This window comes from Pygocentrus nattereri, chromosome 18 (genome assembly GCF_015220715.1).
Source record: "Pygocentrus nattereri isolate fPygNat1 chromosome 18, fPygNat1.pri, whole genome shotgun sequence".
In the NCBI taxonomy this organism is placed as follows: Eukaryota; Metazoa; Chordata; class Actinopteri; order Characiformes; family Serrasalmidae; genus Pygocentrus; species Pygocentrus nattereri.
In genome coordinates this window covers 11,411,849-11,422,585 of record NC_051228.1, presented here as the reverse complement: position 1 = coordinate 11,422,585, position 10,737 = coordinate 11,411,849, and the positions used below count along the sequence as shown (strand labels likewise).

At 39.9% G+C, this 10,737-nt stretch overlaps 1 long non-coding RNA gene across 1 annotated transcript; it reads right to left on the bottom strand.

Moving 5' to 3' along the window:
• Positions 1 to 2,595: 2,595 nt before the first annotated feature.
• Positions 2,596 to 10,442, bottom strand: LOC108410532. Its single transcript, XR_001856490.2, has 3 exons — positions 10,216 to 10,442; positions 5,779 to 5,859; positions 2,596 to 3,555 (listed from the first exon to the last, which is right to left on the bottom strand). It is a non-coding gene; the product is annotated as an uncharacterized LOC108410532 (long non-coding RNA).
• Positions 10,443 to 10,737: the final 295 nt, after the last annotated feature.

Genomic DNA, 10,737 nt, shown 5'->3' with positions numbered 1-10,737 from the left:
TTTATTAGCTTCAGATGTGGTAAATGTGGCAAACGAATTACCAATCTAGGATATATATAAGCAGGGGTGCATAAAGTTTTGCCTTTGGGGAGTGTTTGTGGCAGTCCAAGACAAACCTGTATACAATTGAAGAAACTGTGGGAGGTTGAGCTCTATTGAGGTAAGAAGAATTGAGACTACCCTGGGCTAGAACAAGGTCAGTGTGGCCTTCTTGCACCTCAAACGTTCTTAGTAGTGTTAGAAAGCCACACTTTCATTTGTTTTCCTTGGTTTCTTGACAGTGTGAGCAATCATAGGCAGTCATATGCAGTTTGGTGTAATTTTCTCTGTCTTTATTCTTTTATTCTAGAACTAAACAGCTGTCACAGAGGTTCATCTCGTTCATCTCACAACTTAGGTTTAACGATCTAGCCGATGCTGAAGGCTATGCACTGAATGGATGGAGCTGAACAGCACTGTGTAGCACAGGATTGCCTAAAGTCTGACCTGTGGGCCATGGATGGGACATTTGATTTAAATAATGTTACCCTTAGCCCATCACAAACTTTGTCTCCCCTAGATAAAAATTTGGGCACCCCTGGGGTAGCAGGTTGTACCACAGTGCAGCTATACCACATAGAACGTGTTGTTTGGAGAGTGCCAATTCACATCAAACTATAGTTCATTGGAATAAAACGCCTTTTTAAAACACAATTTAGTGAATTTAGCACATTTAGTGTCAGTGAATGTATTTGAAGTGAAATAGGTTATGATGTGACCAGGCTAGTAACATTATCTGATGCAACAGAACTTTAGTACTTACTTTTGTGATCTGGTTCTGGATTTAATGTAATGCAGTAACAGCAAAATGCTTAGTGGTGCACTGTGGCACAGAGATATTTAACAGTTCTGAGAGAAACTGGCCAATTCTAGAAGTTGAAGCCGAATATTGGCAGCATTGTACTTTAATTAAATACAATGGTTTCATATTTTTGGATCCTGTGGCGCATTTGATGTACAGTGGCCTAAAGACTACGTTGAAGCTTCCACCTATGAGCCATGTATAAACTGATTTTGTACTTTACTTTACTTTTCATTACCAATAATGGGTGAGACAAAATCATGAGGCCTAAATTACAGAAAGTATATATGTACAGTGCTGTGAAAAAGTATTTGCCTCAACCTGATTTTTTTCTATTTTTCACTTATTTGTCATATTTAAATGTTTCAGATCATACAACTGATTTTAATGTAAGATAAAGACAACACAAGTAACCATAAACTGCAGCTTTTAAACATTTATTCCATTTATTTGAAGGTAAAGATTTATACAAAATGTATATCACTTGTGAAAAAGTAATTACCCACTCAAACCTAATAACTGGTTGTGCAATCCTTGGCAGTAACGACTGCAATCAGTTACTGCCAAGGATCTGATTATAACTTGCAGTGAGTTTTTTACATCACTGTGGAGGAATTTCGGCCCACTTGTCTTCGCAGAATTGTTTTAATTCTGCTACACTGGAGGGTTTTTCAGGGATGAACTGCTTTAAGGTCTTGCCACAGTATCTCTATGGGAATCAAGTGAGGATTTTAACTTGTCCACTACAAAATCTTAATCTTTTTGAGCCATTCAGAAGTGGACGGGCTTGTGCGCCCGTCAAAATCATGAGGCATAAATTGTTGTCCTGCTGTATAACCCAGCTGCACTTGAGCTTTAGCTCACATACTGATGAGCAGACATCCTCCTTCTGGATTTTCTAATAGAGAGCAGAATTCATGGTTCCATCAAATTGTCCAGCTCCTGCAGACACAAAGCTGCCCCCAACAAGTAGTTGGTGTGTTCTTTTGGTATGTTTGTTCTTTTGTTATGACTATTGGTATGTTCTTATGATTATTATCCCAACATTAAGTATTATATTGGGGGTCATCTAGATGTTTTTGGAAAATGCAAAACATGTTTTTTGTTCTTTTTGGTCAGCAAAGGTTTACATCTTGAAACTCTCCCATGGATGCCATTTTTGCCAAGTGTCTTTCTTATTACAGACTTGTGTAGATCAACCTTAACAAAGGCAAGTGAGGCCTGTAGTTCTTTAGTTGTTCGTCTGGGTTCCTCCTGGACAAGTCATTGAGACTGTTCGATTTTGATGACTTTGTTTCACACCTGTATTTAAATCTCTTTAGAATGTGGAATCACATGCTCTTTGAGACCTTCCAGCCTGCTTCACGTTACCAGACAGGTTCTATTTATGGGATATTTAGATTCAACAGGTCTGGCAGTAATAATGTCTGGGTGCGGAGAGTGAAACTCAATTGAAACAGTTGATTGAATTTGGTTAACTGGTTGATTTAGTAGCTAAGGGGGCAATTACTTTTTCACATACGGCCAGGTAGGGCTGGACAGCATTTTTCTTTCAATGAATGAAATCATCATTTTAAAACAACATTTTATGCTTACTTGGGTTATCTTGAAACATTTGAGGATGATAAATGTGCAAAAAATAGAAGAAAGGGGCAAATTTTTTTTTTCACACTTTCTCATATTTTGTTTATTTTCTAAGCAAAAATAAATACACATCCTCTACAGAGAACACACCTCTGCACATTTCAATGTGCAGAACGGTCTTTCGCATAGTGGTGGATAATGGGGGCATTGGTCTGTGTTTCATCTCATATATATTCTCCAGTGAAGCAGGAAATCATAGCTGACCATTTAAGTGTTACTAATCGCTCAGGTGAACTTAAGAACATAAACTATGAATGAGAATATACTTCAGTTACATTTCATTTTGAAGAATTTCTAGGGGGGCCAAACATTATATATATACAATGCACAATATAGATTTTCGTGAGGTCATTTCAAATTATGTAATGTAGTATAATACACTACAGCCATGGATTTCAACCCTTATTTATTTTTCTTACACATTGTTTTTTAAATTATTTTATACATTAATTAAATTAATAATCATCCAATGGAATAGTCTAGTGTTTTTCTTGGAAAAAAACCTTTTTTTGCTTTTTTGAACGAAGTTGTATGCAGAAATTTAGCCATTTTAAGAAATTGTCACCCACTTGCAGAATATTTCTATTTCTGCAGTATTCTTGGGCCATCTTGCATGCACAGCACGTTTTACAACTACTCACAGATTTTCATTGATGTTTAATTCTGCAAACTGTGAAAGCCATTCCAAGCTTCAGCTTGCGTTTCTGAAAGTACATCATGGTGGATCTTTGGTTTCTGTGGCCAGTGAGTTTCATTTTGCTTCATCAGTCCATAGAACTTTTTTCCAAAATGCTTTTGGCTTATCTATATGTTGTTCAGATGTTCACATTTGTCATGAAGTTGCAGGCTTCTGATGACTTTTCCATGTAGATCATGTTTGTACAAGCAACACTGCACATCAGAGCAGTGCACCACCACTCCTCTGACACCTAAACCTTCCTGCAGGTCCTCTGCTGTCATGGGTGGTTTTGCTTTGCCTTCCTGGCCGGCATACAAACAGTTCTCCTTGTCCTGGATGTCCATAGATCCCCTCAACTGCCATTTCTTTGGTATCTTTTTACAGCCTTCCCCTGCAATGAAGACATCAGTTAGCCTGTTTTACAGACCCAGCCAGCTGCTTAGAGGAGGCCATGTTAGTTGAGTTTTTAGAGAATTTATAATGCTCTGCAATTGTCAATTGTGACAATAAACATCAAACTGAAATTCATTTTGCACTCCACTCATTTAGACTTAAAGGAGTTATATTTTGTAAAACACAATTTATTATGGTTATTATCACCTTTCCTCAAACTCAATATTTTCAAGCTAAAAGGTACAAGGTGAAATAAGTTATGATGTGCCTAGGCTCTTAACATCAGATGATTAGTATTTACTTTTGTGGCCTGGTTCTGGATTTAATCTAAGGTCAGTCCTATCAAGTCAATTAAGGCCTAATAAATTATGAGACTCACTGCAAAAAATTGTTTGCAAAGATTATCAGTCATTGATGACTTTGACTATGAAAATATGTTGATGTATTGATTTCTTAGAAACTTCTGTAATGTTCTACTACAAATTGTCAGGCACACCTTAACATATTCATTCATAATTCACACACTAACCTGAAGACCTAAAGTTTTACACTGGTTTTATGCTTTTTAATGTGGAACTGCTAGTAGTTCTATGTTCCCTGTAAGTCTATAGAAGGTCATTTTTGTCTAGAAGGACACATTTCACCAAAATAGTAAATAAAGAGACAAGTAATCATTGTTAAAAACATAAAACCTATGAAACAGATACAGTGGACCATTGGGACTAGTCCTTTAATTAGAGTCTGGGTAATGAAGAACTGTCCTCTAGTTTTACCTGTGTGCTCCTTTTAGATAAACAGAAATGGTCTGGGACTAATTGGGAACTGTGTGAACAGATGTTGCTCTCTCTAACTATAGCCAGAAGCATTGGTTGTTAGTAGTCATATCACACTTACAAAGGAGAAGGTTTTGGTGGGGCTGGTATGCAGAAGTAAACCCATGAGCAAATCAACATGCTACAAAAAACTCTGACCTCTTTAATTACTTTGCAGCTTCAATATGCACTGTATAAAGTCTCAGGCATATAAAAAATACACTATATTTAGAATAAATACAAATAAACAAATGTGTGTGAATGTGTTAGCTTAACCATCTCCTGAAGGTAGTACAGTATATACAGTTACCATCCAATACCTAATGTATGTAATCAATCCTTCATTAAATTAAATCAGGTGTGCTGCTGATGGAATAACTGCTGATTGGATAATTGAACCTTCTTACTTTATAATAAGTTACTGTAAAATTATTTGGAACAATTTGGAACCATTTTGCACCATTTCTACTGGTCCATTCATTGTGATTTTTTACACATAGGAGGCAAAACATATTTAAAAAAATGGAGAGGGATGAAAAATGGAGTATATTTGTGACACTGACCACATTAAGTTCTTTGCACAAAAGGTCAGTTTTTGTTTTTATTCCTTTTATTAAAACACATGTTCAGATAACTTTCAGGTGGACCTGATCTACTCATCTACTCATCAGAGGCTTTTGCACAAACCTATGAAGTTGGTATTCTATTGCTTAAATACATATATATCACTGCTGTCAGAACAAAACCGTGTATCTCCATTTTTTTCAGTTTTTACATAATTTGAAAATACCTGCTGCCATTTACATTGTGTGTAAATTTCAAGATGAATGGACGCAAAATTACTAGGAAAAAAATTCAGGTTCCATTGACTTACATTAAAAGTAAAGTGTGTTTTTTCCTTCTCCTGTAAAGTCAACATTTTGGAGATACGAGGTTTTGAAAACAGCAATATAAACAGTGTGTGTGTGTGTGTGTGTGTGTGTGTGTTTGTATATATATATATATATATATATATATATATATATATACATATATATATATATATATATATATATATATATATATATGTATATATATATACACATACATACATACATACATACACACACACACACAAAATGCATAATGTGTGTTTGTGTGTGTGTACACAACTTGTCACATTGTCATATTCACTTTGATATTCAAAAAACCCTATTACTTTAGCCACTGAATAACACAAGGTACTCCTCTTTAGATCAATTATGTCTGCAGGTTCCTTTGTTTGTCAATCCCCTGCTCTTTTGCTGTAGTGTAATTGATATTCTTTCCTTGTTCTGTCTTGTTAAGATCTCACAGGGCAGTGCCATATCTGCAGAAAAAGAGGAAAGAACTGCCCTTAAGACATTGAGTCAATAAAACAGACACTTTACCATGCCAAGAGGGAATGGGCTGCACTACTCCAGCTCAGAGAGGGGGGAGCGAGAGATGTCGGCTCCACGGTGAACTCAGACCTACAAAACAAACGGCATCGCTGTGCTATTAGATTCAACTAATTTTATGTTAACCATGGGAGCACACTACCTAGAACTGCGGTTACATAAGAATGGACTTAGAAGGTTGTAGCCCCCGTCCTGCTCTCCCCCTGTTGAGAATGGTTTGTGCCATGCCGATGGCAAGAACATATCATGGGAATTATCCAGCAGAGAGAGACAGCAGGAGGGAGGGCGAGAGAGAGAGAGAGAGAGAGAGAGAGAGAGAGAGAGAGAGAGAGTGGCAGAGTATGTACTGTGGCTAGACTGAAGCTGCTGAGAAAAGAACAATAGATCTGCAGTCTTGATGAGCGTGACTGAATGCTACTCTAGAGGTTTGGAGCCAGACAAGTGCTGTAGGGAGCGAGTGCAGTAAGGGTTTATTCTGTAAGAGGTGCAGGGAACAAAGGGAGTCAGCTGACCAGGTAATGAGGAGACAAATAAGAAGCCATTTAAAGCATCAATATTGATTTTTTTTAGTCCATAGAATTAGCTAATTAACTTAGCCCTCACTTGCTGAAAGGTGACTTGAGCAAAGTGAGCTTGACACACACAGGTCACCTTGGGTCGAAGGGAAACATGTTTAAAACATGGCACATTACAACAAATCCAAACATGAGTCATATGAAAACAGCAACATTATCCTTTGTGTGTGTTTGAGATCAGTCAGTTGAAGTGCCTGCATCACTGCATGAGGCCAGCGCAGCGAGAGGGGGGGAAAAGGAAAAAAAGGAGTCCGACTTATGCTCAGCAGCTCCCTGTTGCCCTGGAAACAGGTGCTGAGATTCTTTGCCTTTTTCCCCATCTTTCTCCTCGCTATCGATGTCAGTGCCACCTCCCACAGCCTCCCCTCCCCCACGACCTGCCGCATCCACCCCCCCCCCCCCCCTTCCCCATTCCCATCTACTGCAGTCATTTAACAATGTCACAGGCCAGAACAACCAATCCCCCCCTTTGCACACACCACCACCACCACACATCCACGCACTGACCCCTCCTCCTTTTTTCACTCCCCACTCCACGAACTGCCGAGCGCGTAGAGCCACTGTATCAGGGTCAAACAGCACCCTGCTATTGATCCCTATGAAGGCTGGGGATCTAGTGCTACGAGGCTACAGCACTAGTCCTTTGACCCCACCCCCAGCCCAGCTAATCTCTTTGCAAGAGCCACTCAGGCAGGCGGCGTGCTCCCGTTAGCCAAAAGGATATGGACAAAGAGAAATCTTGCTGGCGAGAAAGCCAAGAAAAGCACACTCTCCCAATTGGGGAGAGGGCATTGATTTCCATTCCGGTCCGATACCAAGGCTAATATCCCGATACCGATACAATACTTGTAGCCATTTGGTGTAGATAAAGCTAGGAAAAAAGATACAAAGTGACCAACAAACTGGATAGATATTGAATGTTTTTGGCTTGAATATTTAAAGCTCTAAAGTTTTAGTCCACATGAGGATCGATTCTCACAAAGTACCGGTACTTCAGTAACTCCCACTGTGGTCGACAAAGAGCAGTTCACATTTCACCCAGATGGCCAAGCTGTGCCCCACTGATGGAGTTTTGTTAATACAGCAAGACAGATTTAGCTCCACCACTGTTTAGACGGCATTTCCTTTAACTAAATCACGGCTACGCAAGGCCCCAAAAAACGGTGCGCACCAGGGATCGAATGTTTGATTTCATTTTCTGGCCTTTTTAAGTCAACACTGTTTTTCAAGCACCCCACATTCCATTGTAGTGACTTTCTCCCTGGCCTGGAGAGGAACATTCCCAGGAAGTGGCTGACCGACAATAACAGCAACGAGGAAAAAAAGAAAAAGAAAAAAAGGCAGCAGGGTGGGGGTGGGATCGGGTTGGCTGGATCAGGAAGAAAAAGCCTGTTCTCTACCACCTTTGCTCAGCCAGACCAATGACATGCCAACACTGCAGCACTGAAAAAAATGCAGGCACTTCTCAGCACCCACATTAAAATGCACAAGACAGTTCTGACAACAGACCCGACAATCTAATTTCATATGGCTCTAGGTAGATGAGAAACACACTTCACATTACACAACCTTGGCTTTGTCAGCATTTTCAGCATATACTTCAAACAGCTGCGTTCGCATTACATCTGTGAGAAGTCACCTCAAAAAGGGGAGGGGGGGTCTTGTTGTGAGAGCCTGCGGATGATTCGCAGCGGCGTAACTCGGATGGACGTTAAGAGCCACATCAGGCCGAGCGAAGGACGATTGAAGCGGACGTTCTGTCCCGCTCAATCACACTGTGGCATTCCTAATTAGGATGAAAACAGAAAAGGCTCAAGAGAAAGTATGTCAACCCCCGAATGCTCTGCCTCCCTCTCTCCTCACTGAAACAGTGTTGTGACTCCTGTTGGATGTGTGCTGAAATTAATCCCTGTAGTAGTAAACACTGTCAGAGTAAACTCTGACTCTCTGTTAATGTTCTGTGTTAATGGGCAGCAAAGATATTTAAGTAACTTAATACTGCATCGCTCTACTATAAGTGATTTTTCAATGGTTCTGCTTGATTTAACTGTTAAGATGTAAACAAAGTCATTCCGAGATGTTTGATGTGAAATGCTCCATTCCAAGGAAACTTAATTGAGTTGGAATTGCGTAATTGTTCACAGCGGTGGTGATGGGAACTAATTTGCAGCCTCCAAAGCCCACCTTACAGAAAGTTAATACATACAATAGTTACAAATATGTTGCCTCATGCCTCAGACTAAGGCATTACAATCCATTTTGGCAGAGAACTACATGGGGGGTTTCTACGGCAAAGTACCCTGCTGGAAACACTGGCACATTCCATGCTGGTCTATGTTGGTTTACGCTGGTCTGGGGCTGGTTTAGCTTGTCACCCAGCATGGTCATGCTGATTAACCAGCATACCAGCATACAAAGCACAACATACCACTGTTGTTGGAAGAAAATCTTGTATCTTCATTTTTGACGTTTTTCAGTTCTTGACAGAATTTAAAAATGCCTGTTGCTCTTTACAATGTATGTTAAATTCAGTTTCTCTACTATTAACCATTTGACATCAACACACACTGAATAAATTCACTGACATGTCAACAACAGAATTTTGCAGAAATCAGTGAAATTCCTCTTTAAATGTCAGACATTAAAGCTAATAGATGTCAAGCTAATAGGTAAATGTTGATTTTATGCCAAAAATGTTTCAGTGAATATGTTAAAAAGCTCATTCAGATTTCACATAATAATCAACTCAGTCACTAAACGTAGTGTTATCACTCAATAATTCAGTAATAAGATTAGCCCCATTGAGTCCACAGACCTGACAGGGTAGATTGAAGAAATCTGAAGCTATGATTAAATCGTTGGTTGGAGTGGCAGGGATAAAGCTTAAGATAAGAGTCCAATCATGTGAGGGGCCAGAAAGTAGAGAACCACTGCAGATAAAACAGAGAAAACACCCTCTGGGAAGAACCATCTGACTCAAACAGGGAGAGCTTTTCACATTTAAAGTGGCCTGTTGTTCTAGTGGCCAGAGGTGATTCTCTATCAATGGCATCCTGCAGAGGGGGTCAGAGGACTTTGGTCGTTCCAAACAGTGAGTCAGCGAGGACAGGATTTACGTCTGTAAGCGACACATTATGTGGACTGTGTTTGCATTGCTTGGACTGCTAACTGCTAAACAGAGAAGGATTATTTACAATTAAAAAGTAAAAAATTTAAAAAGAAAGTATGAAGTTCTCAACACAACATTTTAAATGTTGGCCACTGAGTAGAAGTACAAGTAAAGTTGAAGTGTCCAGGGAGTATAAGTACAGGATGGGTGTTTCTAATAAAGTGGCCAGTGAGTAGAAGTAGAAGGTAGCTGTGTCTAATAAAGTGGCCATTGAGTAGAAGTAAAAGATGGGTGTTTCTAATAAAGTGGCCAGTGAGTAGAAGTAAAAGATGGGGGTTTCTAATAAAGTGGCCAGTGAGTAGAAATACAAGGTGGGTGGCCAGTGAGTAGAAGTACACGGTGGGTATTTCTAATAAAGTGGCCAGTAAGTAGAAGTACAAGGTGCTTCCAAGTGGCTGGTGACATGACCAATGGCTCCTCTGTTAAGAAATAATTTGAGTGGTGGCGCCATCTGTTGGTGGAAAGAATCAAATGCAACATGACGAGTCTACTTCAGGGTGACTCGCACAAGTTAGCCTAGAGCCTAAAAAAGGCTAGTTTCAAAATGAGCTAGCTTAAGAAGAAGAACAAGAAGAATGTGTACACGAGACTAAAGAGAGCATGTTCTAGGCTTTTCCAGTTCCTGTCCGGCGAGGTGTTTTCATGAGGAACAGCCCACCCTGTTTCTGAGTATAAACTCCTCACCTCACTCTTACTTTCACATTCGGTAAAACGTCTATGCTCCTCACTTCGTCTCCCGTCACTGTGCCGCGCAGATTGAGCCGCCGTGTCCACACACTCAGCCTAAACCGTGAGTAGCTGACGGGTCTCCGTGTTTTCTGGTCTCTTATTCTCGGTTAGACGCCTCTCTGTCCGAAGTCAAGCTAAAGTTGGAAAATCAGCGAGTCGCAGTATTTCTGCGAAATCGGAAATGTTTGACTGGGTCGTTGACGCTGTGAACGTCAATGAAATGAAATAAACATTTCTAAGCTAAGATTTTCTCACTCTTTCACTCGGTTGTGCGTCTCTTTTTGCTCGTCGTCACGAAGAATTGATGTCTGTGGTGACTGAAATGTGAGTCAGAGCTGTCACTGGTAAAGCTAATTGTTCCGAAGTTACAGTTTTTCTCCCAAACTTTGGCATTAATAACGTGTTGGCTAATAACTTACTTGTCTGTCTATATTACCTGTCTAATTACACTTAGGCTGTGCTCAAAACCACATACGC